Raw genomic sequence first — 17,528 nt, 5'->3', positions numbered from 1 at the left:
TATTCTTTTTAAGCGGACTAATAAAAACTTATTCAAATAAATGGAATCAATGTCGAAGATAAAAAGTTCAATAAGGGTGAACAATCTTTGCTAGTGAGCGATGCAAGAATATTCAAAGTCTATTTTTAAATAACAAGTAATATTTTATTTTAATGTAGTATAATTTTTCGGTGAAAGGTGGTCAGAGTGTCAGACCACCACTGGACCAACACAGCTTCGCCCCGGAATGGAGTAGAGTATAGCTCATCAATTTCAGATTATTACACTACCACAAATGGTATGGGGATAATAAATTCCTCCATCTTTAACTAATTATCTTGAGTTCAAGTTTGGAGTAAAGATCTTTTTGTAGAAAGTATTTTACCTTCTTGGTAGCCTATTTAGTGCGATTTTTAATCAGAGTTGTAAACTTCCAATACTGAATGATTAAAAAAATACTCTCCTTTTTAATTTGATTATGCTTAACAAACCTCATATATAAAGAGATTGAGAACTAGCTTAATATATATATATATATATATATATATATATATATATATATATATATATATATATATATATATACTATTCTCACGGTACGCACGTTACGCACGTTGCGCGTGTACCCTATATTGATGAGAATTATTTTTTTAAAATATATAAATAACATTCAAACATGGTTTTAGTTACAAAAATAGTATTAAGTAAAAGTTTGAGTTCTTGAATTTCAATGATAAATATTGATCATGAAATTAATACACATATAAAGAATTTTATTCATTTATTCATGATCTTTTCTAATAATATTTATTTAAGTAACAAATTAAGTTAACGTATACAAAAGAATTTATTAGTAATTTGAAATTAGAATATCTTATGAATATTGCTTTTGTCTTAATAACCATGTATATTATGATTCGTTATGTAGTAATCAATAAAAATGGACAATTAGGTTAATAAGTTTATCATAATATTATAATTGATTCCAAATTATAATTATTACGAAAAAATGATTAAATTCCAATGTTATCCTATTTGAAATTTATTTTTAAGGGTAAAATGGTTTATTAATATTTCGCTATGAGGCTTTGTGCTTTTATAATAGTTAATATATATATATATATATATATATATATATATATATATATGTATGTATGTATGTATATATTGATTAAAAAAATATAACAACATGTATTTTGCTCGCAAGAAAGAAAAAATATTGCATTCTGTCTATTAAAATGAACTTGAAAATAACTTTTCAATTTTTTTTTAGAAATGCTCTTAGATCTTTAAAAGTTATGTGTTCTTGCTAAAACTGAAAAGTTGAATATATAGAATTTGGATATACATCAATTTCAAAAATTTAAAGTTTTTATTTTATACTCGAATATAACTTTTAGTAATTATACTTACATATTGAGATTAGGTGCACACGCAACGTACATAACGTGAATTTTACCAAATAATAAAGTCTCCTAACCAAAAAGAAAATTGTGTGTGTGATTTAATGCAAAAAAATTTAACCAAAAAGATCTCCTAAACCTAAAAGATATTAACTACAAAATAAACGCATTCAATACTCCAACATAGGGGCGAAAATTTAGGCTAGGCAGAATTTTTAACTACAAAAAAGGTCTCCAAAACCTTAAAGCTATAAACTACTCCAACATACGTAGGGAGTAGAACGAATAGGAAAAAATTTATTACCTTTCCTAGACGGTTAATAATAGGAGAATAATTAAATAGCTATTCCTAAATTATAGGATAATTAATTAAATGATTATTTTTAAATATTAATGAAATACTTAAATTACTATTTTGTCTAATGTGAACTCTATATTTTAAAGGGTAAAAAAGGTGAACGACTTTTCGCTAAGGGCCTTCGTGCTTTTAATATAGTATAGATATATATATATATATATATATATATATATATATATTAAAAGCACGAACGCCCATTGCGAAATGTCGTTCGCCTTTTTTACCCTTTAAAAATATATTTTACATCAGATAAAATTGTAAAATCAAAAAGCTTTCCAAATATTTAGGAGTTCTAAATCAACTAAATTTTTTTCTAAGTAATTTAGTGTTTGATATCTTCTCCTAATAAGGATATAAAATATTAAAACAATAAAAGAATCCAAAAAAGTAGGAGGAAATATTTTCGTTAATTTCCAACAAGGAAACTTCACGATTTTGTGTAATATTTCTATTATTTGTCCTTGTTTAATCATAAAGACCAATTTTGCCTCTTTATTTCCCTTTTATAGATTTATTTATTGTTTTTAAAATTCAAATGAAAAGTATTTTTTTAGAAGCTTAGTTGTTAAATTCGTTTATTTCTCAAAATTTTCTAAGACATTAGGTTTTAAGGGAGAGTGTTTATTTTTGGAAAAAAGTAATAATTAATTTGTGATAAAAAATTAATTACCGTAATTTAATTTACAAAAATACCTAAATTACCTCAAGAAAAATTTATGTTAATAAAGAAACTAATAATTTAACTTTAAAAATGGGAATAAATTACGAAATTTATCTTGTAGTTGATCATTTTTATTGATCTGTCACTAGTGATATTTTTTTATTATTTAATTAGATAATTTTTTCATCGCTAATTTATTTTTTTATGCAATTGACTTGTCTAGAATACATGGCATCTAGACAATTATTTTGATACGAATCTAATATAAAAGAACATTAAACTTTCAAAATCATCTTGGTTGTTTCATGCTTAGCCTCTACTTTTTTTACTAAATAGGCTAAATATTTTCATTTTAAAGAGCTTATATTCTTAAAAAATTATTTTTAAGGACTTATATTTTTATAATTTTATGCATCGTACAAGGTACACGCGCATCGCGCGTATACTAAAACTAGTACATAAATAAGTTACTCCAAACTTGGGAATACTTGTTTATTATTTATGAATACTTTGATACCAATTTCTATTCTAAATAACACTTCTTTTTTCAAAGCTCAAGTTTATCTCAATCTGAAATTGCTTTTATTTTCATATTATGAATTATAATAAGACGTTTTATTTCACCTTAATAGTTGCGTCCAAACTAATATGATCCCTGAATTGGAAAGAAGGCAGTAGAATCTAGTAGAGGTATGAAGTCAAAATTCTTTTATTAGTAGCTAAAACTTAGGTAATTTCTCAAGAAATTCCGAGTTTGTTTCTCACATGAGTTAAGTTAGCTGCTAGAATTTTGCTATTCCCAAAAAAATGTAAAAAAGAAATAAGGGAATCATAGAATACTTGGGAGTTAATTTAATCCATGGTCATTGAACTTTTGGGATTGTCACCCAAAAGTCACTTTTTTTTTGTTACGTTAAAATTATTTAACTTTGTGTTCATTACACAAAAGTCATTTTTCTTTCTTTTGTTACACAAAAATCATTTGACTTTACTCTAGTTATCACAAAAGTCACATTTTTACTTGAAAAGTCTATTATGCCCTTGATATTATATAAACCTTTATATTTATATATTATATACTATATAATATATTTTTACCTATGTATTTTATTTATAAATTAAATAACTTAATATTATTTTATTTATATTCATATATTTAATTTTTTCTTAACACTAAATTTTCAAGATATATTAGTAGCATTATTAAATTTGTCAGTATTTTTAATATATATTAGTGGAGAAATAAAGCGGCAAGTACATTTTCGTGAGAAAATTCGTAGGTAGACAAACAAAGAAAATAAGGAAAAAATCATATGTTAATCTGAAGGAAATCCCTAGGTAACTCTACATGCGAATTTAGCTGGGGATATTTTCTTGGGGATTTATTTGGGCAATTGGTTATTTGGAAAATTACACTACTAGAAAATCTGGAAAAACCGTCCAAAAAATTGATCAAAGTTGGTCGGTCAATTAAATTCAAAAAAAAAGAATTGCTGGAAAAAAACGCTACTAATATATCTTGAAAAATAACGTTAAGAAAAAAATTAAATATTCGAATATATTATAAAAATAATATTAAGTTATTTTATTTATAAATAAAATACATAGGTAAAAATATATTATATAGTATATAATATAGAAAGTATTACATAAATATGAAGGTTTATATAATATCAAGGGCATAATAGACCTTTTAAGTAAAAATATGACGTTTATGATAACTAGAGCAAAGTAAAATAATTTCTGTGAAACCGAAGAAAGAAAAGTGACTTTTATGTAATGAACACAAAGTTAAATGATTTTTATGTAACAAAAAAAAGAAATGTGACTTTTGAGTAACAAACACAAAAGTTCAATGGCCATGAATAAAATTAACTCAACACTTGGAGAGAGCGGATTGAGGAGTTAAATTTTCTTTGGAACCATTATATCACGTTACATTATAATATTTATTCTCTAACGACACTTCGTTATAGCAATCAAAAAAATTCAGAACAAAAGAAACTAGAAGTGGGTGTTCGGACATTTCAGATTGCATAAAAAGATTTTGGTTTATGTTTTCGATTTTCAAATTGGAGAAATGACAATCCAATCCAAATAAGTTCGGATTAGATTTTTTAAGTTCGGTTTCGGATTAATCGATTGGATATTTTGAATTTTTGATTTTAAGCTTATAACTTGAGATGTTTCTTCTTTTTACAAAAATAAATATTTAAGTGAAGTATTCATGTTAAATTGCTTGAAGTTTCCTCATTCTCACCGCAATAATCCAAATGAAGTATTCAAGTAATGAAATTATTATCAAAAAATACAATAGAGATATTAATACGGCCGATAAGAAATAGAAATAGTAAAATGATCATGTCCAAACAGAAAATGTTCTTGCAGTAACTTAGTAATTAATATTGAATATATGAGATAATATATAACGGGCAGGGTATTGAACTTATTACTATTGTCATATGGATAATGGACTAAATATAAAGTATAAGAATTACGGATTTTCGGATATCTAAAATTCAAAGTACCAAATCTAATATCCAATACGAAATTCAATAATATAAAAAATTAAATCCAAAATCCAATCCGTAATCCGAAAATCCAATCCAAAAATCTAAAAATTTGAATTTTGAGTTTGCCCAAACTATGCCACCTACAGACTGTTATAAAAAAGTTTATTGTATCGTGAACTCGACAAAGTTAAAAGAAAAGGAGAAATGAGCACAATACATATCAACTAGCAGAGGCGGATGTAGTGTGTTAGTTATGGGTTCAATTGAACCCATAAGTTTCGAGGCGGAGTAGAAATTTATGTGTAAAAATTCATTAAAATTGCAAAAATAATAGATTTGAACCCATAAGTTAAAGGTTTTGAAATTAATGATAAGGGCTAGATTTTTTGTTGCTATATATTTATATCTACCAAATAGGGAATTAATTTTGTTTGGTGCTTGTCCCCTTCCCTTTGGAGAGTCATTCATATTGGAAATTAATTAAGAACCCTGTCGTCCAAGGTTTAATACTCATCAATGTGTGCGACCTACGCCAACAAGATTATATTAATGAAGTATTATTTCTTCTTTATACAAAAATTTAATTTGCGCAATAAAGTACTGCACTTCTATTAAACTATAGGAGTATCCAATTATTTATTGTTGAATAATCTTTTATACTATTTGTTAGGTGTGTGTGAATGCCATTTGAACAGTTTTAACTCGAAAGATTTGGCACAGAATTTGTACGTGAAGTAAGGATATGAATGCATTTAAACTATCCAGCAAATTTACTGATAAGGCATTAACTAGTTGGTTTCAGTAAGGCCAGAGAGAGCATTATATTACTGTTATTGCAGGTTACACTACTAGAAAATGACTATTTTTCGACTGCCAATACGATCGGAATTCAGTCAGAAAAAGCTGATTTTCGACTACATTGCGACTGAAATATCGTGGTCGCAAAATAGCTGGTCTAAAATAGTTTGTGACCGAATTTGTCGTAATTTGCGACTACCGCAGTCAAAAAGACAAAAGGAAAATGACTAAGAAAATGTCAATTGTCCGACTGACGCGGTCAAGAAGAAGAAGGCCCGGTGTATGTTGGTGACCTCTATAGGTGGCAAATGAGCGAGTTGGATCTAACTTTTTTCGGGTCAAATGTATCAAATCAATAATAATGGGTCATGATCCAAGATGCGGAACGCTTGTTTGGGTGACTAAACATCTCAAATTTCCAAAAAAGTATATTTAAAATAAATAAATTTGGCCTTTCAAAAGCTTGAGCAAACAGGCTATTATATAAAGCTAACAACATGGCCACTAACAAACTTCTATCTTAAACGGGGCAAGAAATATAGAGCTTTTGTAATGTAGTGAAGTATAGAAATTGGGACTGGGCACAAGTCTTGCTGTTAGACAACATAATAAATTGATTATTAGAATTAAACAGGTTCAAAGTGGATTATCATCTATTACGAATTCGTTGCAAGGAAAAAAGTTACTCCTAGTAGAATGGGTTAGTTTTCATTGGCACTAGGAGTGACAAATGGTTGGGTCGGGTCGGATATGATTCGGGTCGAAAACGAGTAATGAAAAAACGGATTAATTATCCGACCCGACCCATATTTAATACGGATAAAAAACGGGTTAACCGGCGTATAATTCTTGTATATGATCACTTTTGGGAGAATTTTTAGTCTCCCTAACTTGAGGAACCCCCAATTTGAAGCTTTACAAATATAAAAGTTAAGACTCATTGGTTATCCATTTTCTAAATGAATAATATGGTTCTTATCCATATTTGACCCGTTTTTAAAAAGTTCATTATCCAACCCATTTTTAGTGAATAATATGAGTGATTAACTGTTTTCTTTAAACCATTTTGCCACCCCTCATTATCACGGACTCTAGTTCTTAGTTGCTCAGTTGGTTATTTCACCAAAGTCTCTTCTTGAGGCAATTTCTTCTTCTTTTTGTTTTAATATGAATTGGGAAAATAACAAATCTAATATAAACAACAAGTAGCCAAGCAAGTTTCACGTATAGGGTTCTAATCTGGGAAAAGTTTATCCATGTGTATGCACCAAATCAAGTTGATTAAACACAAATTGAGAAAGAATATACATTAACTAATCAATATTAAGTGATTAAATCAACGTAAAAACATGTCGTTTGTTTATTAATTTGATGCATATTGAGAGAATATACACATTAATTTTCATAATTAATTGATCAAATTTAATTATGCAAGACATATCATTCATTATATTATTTTGATGGTTCAAAATTTTGAGCATGCAAGTGTTTTTAATGTTTTTTTTTTTTGGTACGAAAGATAATACTGCATTAACTAATGAAAGATGTTGCTACAGAGAGGGTAATGCGTAGTGTACATCAAAGTAGTAAAGCTATTTATTTGTCAATTACAAGTTCGATCATGACATAAGTTTTCACAAAAATAAAGGCTGATCGGGAGACAAAATAGAGTTTTCTACTATAGTAACTCCATTAGCCGCTGTGGAGGCAGGTCCATCATCTTGTGCAACAAAAGGTGTTGTTGTAGTTCTCATCTCCGTGGCCTGCTCAGTTCTCGTTTGTTTTATCTTCCTATAATGTATGGCTCCCGCTTGATCCATTTGTAAGTTGTTGATAACAAAAACTGGTGGGGAGTCAAAAAAAGTTGGTGTCATAGTCGGTGCCATCGAACATTCTTCCTTGGCTAATCTATCGGCCACCCCATTCTCCTCTATGTAAACATGTGTGATTGTTACATTATGCAGCCGGTCCAGAAGGTACCTGCAGTCAGAGATGAAATTAGTGTAATGCATTCCAGAGCTTGATTAGTGATAAGTTTTGTGGATATTTGGCGTTGAATGTGATTAAAATTGTTATCGTTACGAGTAAGCCAAATATTCCACAAGGCAAAGGAGATGAAAGTTTGATGCCCATGATGGATTGCACTGTAAATTGCACTGTCAAAATGTTGGTGTAGGCAGGCACATGTAATCTTGTAATTAAGTTCTTTATGTTATCGGTAAAAGTAAAGGGAAATTTTTCCCAATCCCAATCAGTTTTTGTCTTGTAGGTAGAGATATTATGGCTTAGGTGGTTGGGAGGCAAAGGTCCCGAGATTAGTGATCTTATCGTAGTGGCTGGGGCAAGCCAAACATCCGTCTAGAAGTTAATATTAGAAGTACTGCCGATTTGCCATTGGATACCTAGTTGGCAATGTGTCCAACTCAAAAGTATATTTTTTCATGTATTAGTATCAAAGGCGGACCCAGGATTTGAGAATAATGGGGGTAGCATTAAAAAAATTGTTGCAAGCGGGTTTCAAACCCGCGTCGTGTGACAAGGAGCAAGGCTTATTCTTAGAAGCGGACCATTGCTGTAGGTGTAATTTTGTTAATGAGGGTGCCAAGGGAAATATTTAAGGGATCCCCAACGTATATACAACTATGTATATATAGAGTTTTTGTCGAAGTTAACGGGTTCACGTGACCCCTCAAACATGCCTGTAGGTCCGCCTCTGACTAGAATAACCCCATTTTTTAGGAGGATTCCTATTATACTTATGTAAGAGGGTTGCTGCCCAAAGTTTGAGTGGGCAAGTGAAAAAGTGTCCAGGAGAGGCAAGCTAATAGAGCATTGTTTTTTAGTTCCAGGTGCTGGATTCCTAATCCTCCAAAGACCTTTGGGGTGGTTATTTTTTTCCAGTTTACTAAGTGAATTTTCCTTTTTAGATTAGTAGTACCCCAAAATAAGTTGCGCATGTACTACTCCATCTTATGAATAATTGATTAAGAAATTGCAATATATTGCATTACATGATTGGGTAGGCTAGTGAGTGTTGATTTAATAAGGGTCGTTCTCCCTGGTATGGATAGGAATTTTTTTTTCCAGCCAGGAAGTCGCGCTTTGAAGTTGTCTAGAATGAATTGAAAGTCTGATTTATTTGGTCGTGTCTGAATCATTGGGAAACCCAAATATTTCCCAAAGGTCGTTCCTTCATTCATGCTAAAGCAAGAGAGGATATAGTTTTTTTATCAGTAATGTTACAATTTCTGGAGAAGAATTTTTTTGATTTTTGGAAGTTTATAGTTGGCCTGATAGATTAGTAAAGCCATTGAGAGTGTCAATGATAGTGTGAAAACTTGTTTTAGTCACTTTAGAGAGGAGAATGATATTGTTTGCAAAAAACAAGTGCGATAATTGGGGGCCATTACGTGACAGTTGTATGGGTTTCCATTGAAGGTAATCAATTGACTGAAAAATGGTGCGGGATAGGCATTCCATACACATAATAGAGATATAAGGGAAAAGTGGGTCTCCTTGTCGTATACCCCTTGATAGTTGGAAGTAGTTTGTTCGTCGTGCCGTTGATCAAGATAGATATGGATGACGTTGTAATATAAGATATTATCAAAGAGATTAGTAGGATTGGTAGGTTGAAGTAGTGAAGAGTATTCTTGATAAAAGACCATCTAATTTATCGAAAGCTTTTTCGAGGTCTAGTTTGAGAAGCATATGACTTGTGTTTGTCACACCTCCTTTTTACCTATACTCTCGCGAAGGGTATAAATAAAGGAGTTTTTTCAATTAAAGGACAATCGAAACGGGATTTATTATTTAATTCAGAGTCGCCACTTAGGAGATTTATGGTGTCCCAAGTCACCGGTTGAATCCCGAATCGAGGAAAAATTGACTCTGTATTACAATCCGCGAACCAGAAATCTGGATAAGGAATTCTGTTAACCCGGGAGAAGGTGTTAGACATTCCCGAGTTCCATGGTTCTAGCACGGTCGCTCAACTGTCATATTTGGCTTATTTATCTGATTTTAATACATGTTGAACCTATGTGCAAATTTTAACTGTTTAACGCTTTTATTATTATTATTATTATTATTATTATTTAACGGGAATTGCGACGTTGTAAAATACATCTCGAACCACGTTACATCAATGAACCCGTGGTTATTGACACATTTCGACTCCGTCGAGATTTGGATTTGGGTCACATAAATGTACACCCGGGTTTAAGAAAGTAAATTATTAAAAGCGCGCCTAAAGTTACTAACGCGTTATTATCTTTGGGGAGAGCCGTGAAATTCACTAAACGACCCATCCTGAATTCTAAATGTTTTATTTTTAGCCAATTACTGAGAGCCTCGTAATTTACATGTTTTATCCGGCGAGGCTCGTCTCATGTTTTATTTAAAGGTCCATGCTAAAATGACTACGATTTTCTATATATATTTTTTCTGAAAAAAAAAAAAGAAAATCCTAATTTTATTATTAATTCTACTACCACTATTACATTTGGGGTTGTTCAAGTCACTACTAGAAACATGATTTTTGCCAAAGATGCGAAACGACTGATTAAACCAATTGATTCAAGTTAGCCTTACTAGATCAATATTCAAAACACCCAATATTTTGAAGCTATGATATGGAAATGTTATTAGCAAACAAATGTCAAAAGGATGTCTTTGAATTAATGCCTATATCCTAAATGACAACCAGTTTCTACTTATCACTACACGTGAAAGATGTAAATCTCACATTTTGTCTCATGCTTCAAACTATTCTGATTTTTTTCAACATTTAAACCACATGGATAAATCATCTTACATCAAGATTGGTGATTAGCACCAATATGCAGGCTAATTAGCATAAACATACACGCCCAACTTCAGTCCACTTTATACAATCATATATAAATCAAATCTAAACTACACTAAACCATTGTGTCTACATTACTTAGGCATCAACATAAAACACTCCAACTATACAAAGCAGCAGAAATCTACATAGCAATAGTATACAAAATGTTCTAACTACAATCAATAAACAAAGAAAAAGCTGAATCAAACTTCAGACTTCCATTTTTATATGTATTCATGCTTCCCCATATTTCAGCTTATAATAGCCAGTGTTACAGTCGTACCTGGTATTGGAAACAAAAGAAGAGAAAGATGAGAAACAGCAGATGCAGTAGCAGCACAACAACAACAGCAAACAACAATAGCCCAATAACAGATTAAAACCAGCAAAATCCCAGCAATAACCAATGGAACAGTAACGAGGAAACCCACAACAAACTCAGAAATGCAATGAAACAGCACTTTCTGACTCTTTATTCTTTAACTCTCAAAGAAGAACACTTTCAAGAAACCCTACACTTTTAACTGATTTTCAGCAATCAAAGCAGACTAGACTTTCTTACTCTCAAACTCAACTGACCTTCTCAACATTAAAGTCAGCCTATTTTATATATTTCTAATTCTGAATTTCTGATCTCCCAAAAACTTTTCCTCCCTCATCAGTCCAAACGCCCTCCCTTTTATAACCATTATAGACTTGCCCACTCTTTAATAACTTAACTACCCGACCCCCCAGCAAATAAAAATCTACATATTTCCACTTAAAACCCACTAAGGAATGTTTTTCCTTATTTTCAGCCCCAATTCCCTCTTTTTCCCCATTAACTTATTAATTTAAAGACATTTAATACCCCACTAACAAAACACTAACATTAAAATATTATCCTAACTGTTCCATTCCCAAATCACCCCTGAAACCCCTTAATATTATTGCCCTAATACAATCTATTAAAACTTTTAACTCTAAAATTTGTTCAAGCTAACAATTATCTAAAACTAACTCTGATTAACAACTATAACCAATCCTCCTGACAACTGAATGACTAAGGTCGAATTCCAATTGAAATAAAGGGACTGAATTTGAATCAAAATCATATTAACATCACACAGAACCCAACAACATTATTGAAGCTGAAACTTGATATGGGGATTAAGCTAACACAATTCTAAGTCAAACCTATCCAAAATACCGGATCACTATCAGTATAATGACACTGAGCCCTGAAGCTAAGTGTCTACAGATTAGCACACACAACACGTGACATTAAACCATTTGACGAACTTACTGGTCTACAAACAAGAACGAATTAATCGACGAAACTATTTATAACCTATGTTATTAATTGACAGAACATAAACTGATGGAGAAGAGAGAAAATAACGGACAAAAGACGAATTACAATGAACCTAATATAGGCAAACGGAGAATTGATTGAACTACTCAAACAAACATTGGAATATTTAATCTAACTAGAATCAGAAAAAGAAGCAGAATATATACTGGATTAACTTAAACTGAAAACCTAAAGAAGCAACTAATTACACAGACAAACAAACACATAGAAAAAAGGAAAAGAAGAAGCTAAGAAGAACTCACTGTTCTTTTCTCGGATTTCACCCATATGCCCTTTCGAACTTGAGTTCCAGTTAGTATTATACGTTTATTTCATCAGAAATAGGCTTATAATACTAACCAGAACTTGTTCGACCCTGACATCTTCGAAACAGTCTCAAATTGTCGAACCCTAGATCCGCCATTCGATGAGTTTTACTCGGATTCGATCCCATTTGGTTAGGGATTAGCGACGAGGAGGTAAAGGGGATTATTGGGTGTGATTTTGGGGTTAAGTGGACAAGGTAGGGTTTGGGACGGGGTCTTCGATCGAAGATTCGAGAAGCTGTAGTATAATTCGAGGTTAATGGAGTATGAAATCGTGTTGAGGGTGTTTAGGTGGTTCAGGGATGTTATTTTCACGGCCATTGGAGCCGGCGTCGCCGGGTTTACGGTGAAGGGATTGGGTGGCGGCTATTAGGGTTCCTCGTCTTTGAAAGACGATGATGAACAGGGGTTTGGATTGGGGGGGGCTAGGTATGAGATTGCATTTATATAGTGGGGGGCGGTGGTTTGATCTTGGACGTTCGATCAAGAGAGATCGAGGGTCTAGATCAATTCACTTAAATCAAACGGTGTCGTTTGGTCTCATTAAGAGACCGGGTTGACCTGGGTTGAAATGGACCAGGTTATGGGGGAAGGCTGGGACCGTTAGATCATTGGGAACGGACGGCTCAGATTAACTTGCCTAAAACAGCATCGTTTCAAATAATGCTGGGTTGAACTGAGCCGTCTGATGGAAACAAATCAACGGCTTAGATCTGAGGCGCCGAAACGGCATCGTTTGGATTGTCTGAGAGACCAAGCTTATTGGACTGGATCGTTTGATGTGAGTTGGGCCTGGTTTTGCATTGAAATTGGCCCAGTTCCGATTTGGTCCAATTTTCACTCTTTTTTTTCTTTTTCTTTTTTCTTTTTCTTTTAATTCCTAAAAACAAAAATTCCTAAATTAAATTGTAAAACCAAGATTATTTTTTAAAAGAAATTAATTATACCTTAACAATAATTAACACACAAGATCAAATATTGATTAAAATAAAATCACACAATTAAACAATAAAATGACAAAGCTACCAAAATTCATATTTTTGTGATTTTCATTTTTTTAAAAATAGGATATGATTTAATTAATTCAAAAATGCACAATTAAATCCTAAATATACATTCAACATGTATTTTGGTATTTTTCAATTAATTAAAACAAAATAAACATTCACAGACAAAAATAATTATCCAAAATGTTACGCAAAATTCTCAAAATTGTACCCAAAGGCAATTTGTTTTATTCTTCGATTTCTTTTGGAGTAGTTTTCGTGAAACAAAAATCACGTGCTCACAGCTGCCCCTCGAAAACACAAAGAGTTTTCGTGCAAAGATAAAGTGAGCGGACACGATCGATTTTTGCCCGTTGGAATACTCCGTATGAAGCGTTTTTGAAGAGATTTAACCGAACCTTTGCTTCGAAGGCTTCCTACATATCCCTGGCTAGAAGGGAATCAAGTTAATGTAGTTCGGGAAGTTTTGGTAGCTGGGACTACCATGGGACTGCGATGCTGCTGTTACTGCTGTTGCATGCTGTTACTACTGCTTTTCGACCTCCTTATTACACCATTGCTAGAAAGAAAACAAAATCTAGACTAAACTAATGATTACAGAATCGTATCTATCTTCGACTTGCTCCTGTAGTCTTCTTTCTGATTTCTGGAATGGGATTTATGCTGGGGGTATTTTTGTTGTAACCCTCCGCATTACTGACTTCTGACTTGATCTTGAAATGTATTCCTCTGTTCTGCAGGTGAGCTCCTGAATTCAACTCGAACGTGTATTCCTTTATTCTACAGGCGGGCTCCTGACTCCAATAGCGACTTTGCAAATAAATCAGCCTCTATTCTCCAGGCGGGCCTTTTGATTTCAACCACAACTTTAAAATAAACACCTCCATTCTACAGGCGGGCTCCTGACTCCGTCAACTTAAAATATGACAATCTCCGTTGTACAGGCGGGCTACTGACTTCAGCTACTTCTTAAAATATAATACCTCCATTCTCCTGACTTCGTCTGCAACTTGTAATGATAACAACCTCCATTCTTCAGGCGGGCTCCTGAGTTCTTCGACTTAAAATTATAACAACCTCCGTTCTACAGGAGGGCTCCTGACTTCAACATCAACTCTTAAAATAAACACCTCCATTCTACAGGCGGGCTCCTGACTTCATTAACTTAAAACATAACAACCTCCGTTCTACAGGCGGGCTCCTGACTTTTCAACTTAAAATATAACAACATCCGTTCTACAGGCGGGCTCTTGACTTCATCAACTTAAAATTTAACAACCTCCATTCTACAAGCGGGCTCCTGACTTCATCAACTTAAAATGATAACAACCTCCATTCTACAGGCGGGCTCCTGACTTCAACAACAACTCTTAAAATAAACACCTCAATTCTACAGGCGGGCTCCTGACTTCATCAACTTAAAATTTAACAACCTACATTCTACAGGCGGGCTCCTGACTTCTTCGACTTAAAATTTAACAACCTCCATTCTACAGGCGGGCTTCTGGCTTCTTCGACTTAAAATTTAACAACCTCCATTCTACAGGCGGGCTCCTGGCTTTTTCGACTTAAAATTTAACAACCTCCATTCTACAGGCGGGCTCCTAACTTCTTCGACTTAAAATTTAATAACCTCCATTCTACAGGCGGGCTCCTGACTTCATCGACTTAAAATTTAACAACCTCCATTATACAGGCAGGCTCCTGGCTTCTTCGACTTAAAATTTAACAACCTCCATTCTACAGGCGGGCTCCTGACTTCATCGACTTAAAATTTAACAACCTCCATTCTACAGGCGGGCTCCTGACTTCATCGACTTAAAATTTAACAACCTCCATTATACAGGCGGGCTCCTGACTTCATCGACTTAAAATTTAACAACCGCCATTCTACAGGCGGGCTCCTGACTTCATCAGCAATTACTTCCCTCAAACTGGTGTTTTTCACTTCTCTGAAACCTGCCGGGGATAACACTGCTGGGGAATTATCTTCCTTCTTTAAAACTAGTTACTTTCCTCCTTTTAACAATGGTGGGGATGATACTGATTCAAAGACCACTACCCTTAAAACTTGGGTTATCTTGCTTCTTCCAAGATTTCTTTCTTTAAAACTTGTATTGCCTTCTCCCGTAAACTGCTGGGGATTCCACTTCCTCCAAAACTTGTGTTATTTTCCATCTTCCCCAAGTGGGTATCTGATTTCAAGAAATTTTTTTGCCTCAGTTTGATAATCTTCTTTGTGGCCATGTCTTCCCACTGTCAATAACATTTCCTTTCCCTGCTTCAAATCAAAGAAAAATTTGTTAGTTTAAAACGTGGTGAGTGGTCGTGCCACTCCTGCTGGGGATGGTTTTTCCCTTTTTCCTTTCCTTGCTTTGCGTTTTATTACAAAACTTGCTGGGGATGATATTATTTGCTGAGGATGATATTCCTGCTGGGGATGATTTTTCTTTTCTCTTCCTTCCCCGCTCTGTGTTGTCCGACCATCGCGGAACTTGGTCGATAATTTGTCAGAGTTGTTCCTACATCTCACAAATCTGCTGGGGATCCTCTTGGAATTTGACCCATAACTTTTCAACTGTTGTTCTTTCTGTTTTTCTCCAACTTCCCCTGGAAATTTGGTCCTCTTGGAATCTAGACCCATTCATCATTTGGTCTTGCGGAAAACTTCTTTTCGCTTTGTTGCCTTATCTTTGGCCCAACCTATCCACATTGTGTTTTTGCACCATCTTGGCAACTGGTAATAAGCTCTGAACATCCTTTTCAAAAACAAACTGCTGGGGAGATAAAGTCTTTAGACCAATAAATGAAAAAGTGATGATTTCAAAAGATAGAAAAAGAAGAAATCTTACTGAACAAATGCTGGGGAAAAGGAAAGAAAAGAACTTACCTGAATGATAAAACCAATCCCAACGATCATGTCGTACATTCCGGATTAATCAACCCCGTCTATTTGTATTAATCAATCTTTCGGACGGCCTCATCTTGCTAGGGATAAACAGGCACTCAACTCTTTGCCAAATGCGGATCCTTTCCGCTAATCTTGTTGTGTCGCCTCACATCACCCTTCGAGGGGTTTTCACTGATAAGACTCTCTTATTTCTCTCAACTCCCATTGCCTTATAGTGCCTGTGGAGGTTTTCACCGATAAGACTCTCTCGTTTTATTTCTCTCAACTTACGTCGCCTTATGGTGCCTGTAGTGGTTTTCACCGATAAGACTTTCTCATTTTATTTTATTTTTTCCAGCTGGGGATTGGAGTGTTACCGATATGACTCTCTCTGCTGGGGATTCTTTCGGCTATCAATTCATTTCCAGCTTATGATCCTCTTCTCTGCTGGAGATCAGAGTGTTATTTCTGACTTCCGTTTGCATGACTTGGCACTTCTCGGATACTGATCGGGAGGTCTTTTTTGGACATAAATATGGGGTTTTGTGTATGGCTAAAAGAAAAAGGGTATCAAAAGGTTCAAAAAAAATTTGATGAGTAAAACATTACAACTCTTGGAATCAAACTTCCTTCCCAAAATTATAAACACAACTTCTGCCCCAATTTTTCTTGCTTGGGGATTTTTTTGTTTTTTGTTACACTATGACCGAGCCGTGAAGCGCCTACGTATCCTTCTTGAGGAATCAGGTCAAACGTAGTTCCTAGTTCCTTTGTTTTTCTTGTGACTTTTCTTCTGTCTTTATTATCATTATTTTCTCTTCTCTTTTCTTTTATTTTCATTGCTGATTCCAAAAGAGGGGTATGAAAGAATAAATAAGGCTCAAAGGGGGAATCAAAGGTTAAAGTGTTTGGATAGAAGAAAGAATTGCCTCCGTTATTTCATTCTCCGATAAATGCCAAGTACAAACAAACAACAATTACAATCAAAAGAAATCATACATAATATCTTTTAACTGCGTCAGAATTGATAGCCATGTCGATGCATCTTCCCTCGACATCTGTTAGACATAAGGCGTCGTTGGATAACACTCTGGTCACAATAAACGGCCCTTGTCAATTCGGGGCGAACTTGCCCTTTGCTTCGGCCTGATGTGGCAAGATTCGTTTCAGCACCTGCTGTCCTAGTTCAAATTTCCTGGGACGCACCTTCTTATTATATGCTCTTGTCATCCTCTTTTGATACAACTGGCCATGACATACTGCTGCCAATATCTTTTCATCAATCAAGCTCAACTGTTCCAATCGGGCTTTGACCCATTCATCATCATCAATCCCAGCCTCAGCGATAATTCAGAGGGATGGAATTTCTACTTCTGCCGGTATCACTGCTTCAGTTCCGTATACCAACAAA

Source organism: Nicotiana tabacum, chromosome 12 (assembly GCF_000715075.1).
Source record: "Nicotiana tabacum cultivar K326 chromosome 12, ASM71507v2, whole genome shotgun sequence".
In the NCBI taxonomy this organism is placed as follows: domain Eukaryota; kingdom Viridiplantae; phylum Streptophyta; class Magnoliopsida; order Solanales; family Solanaceae; genus Nicotiana; species Nicotiana tabacum.
This window is presented reverse-complemented; position numbering follows the sequence as displayed.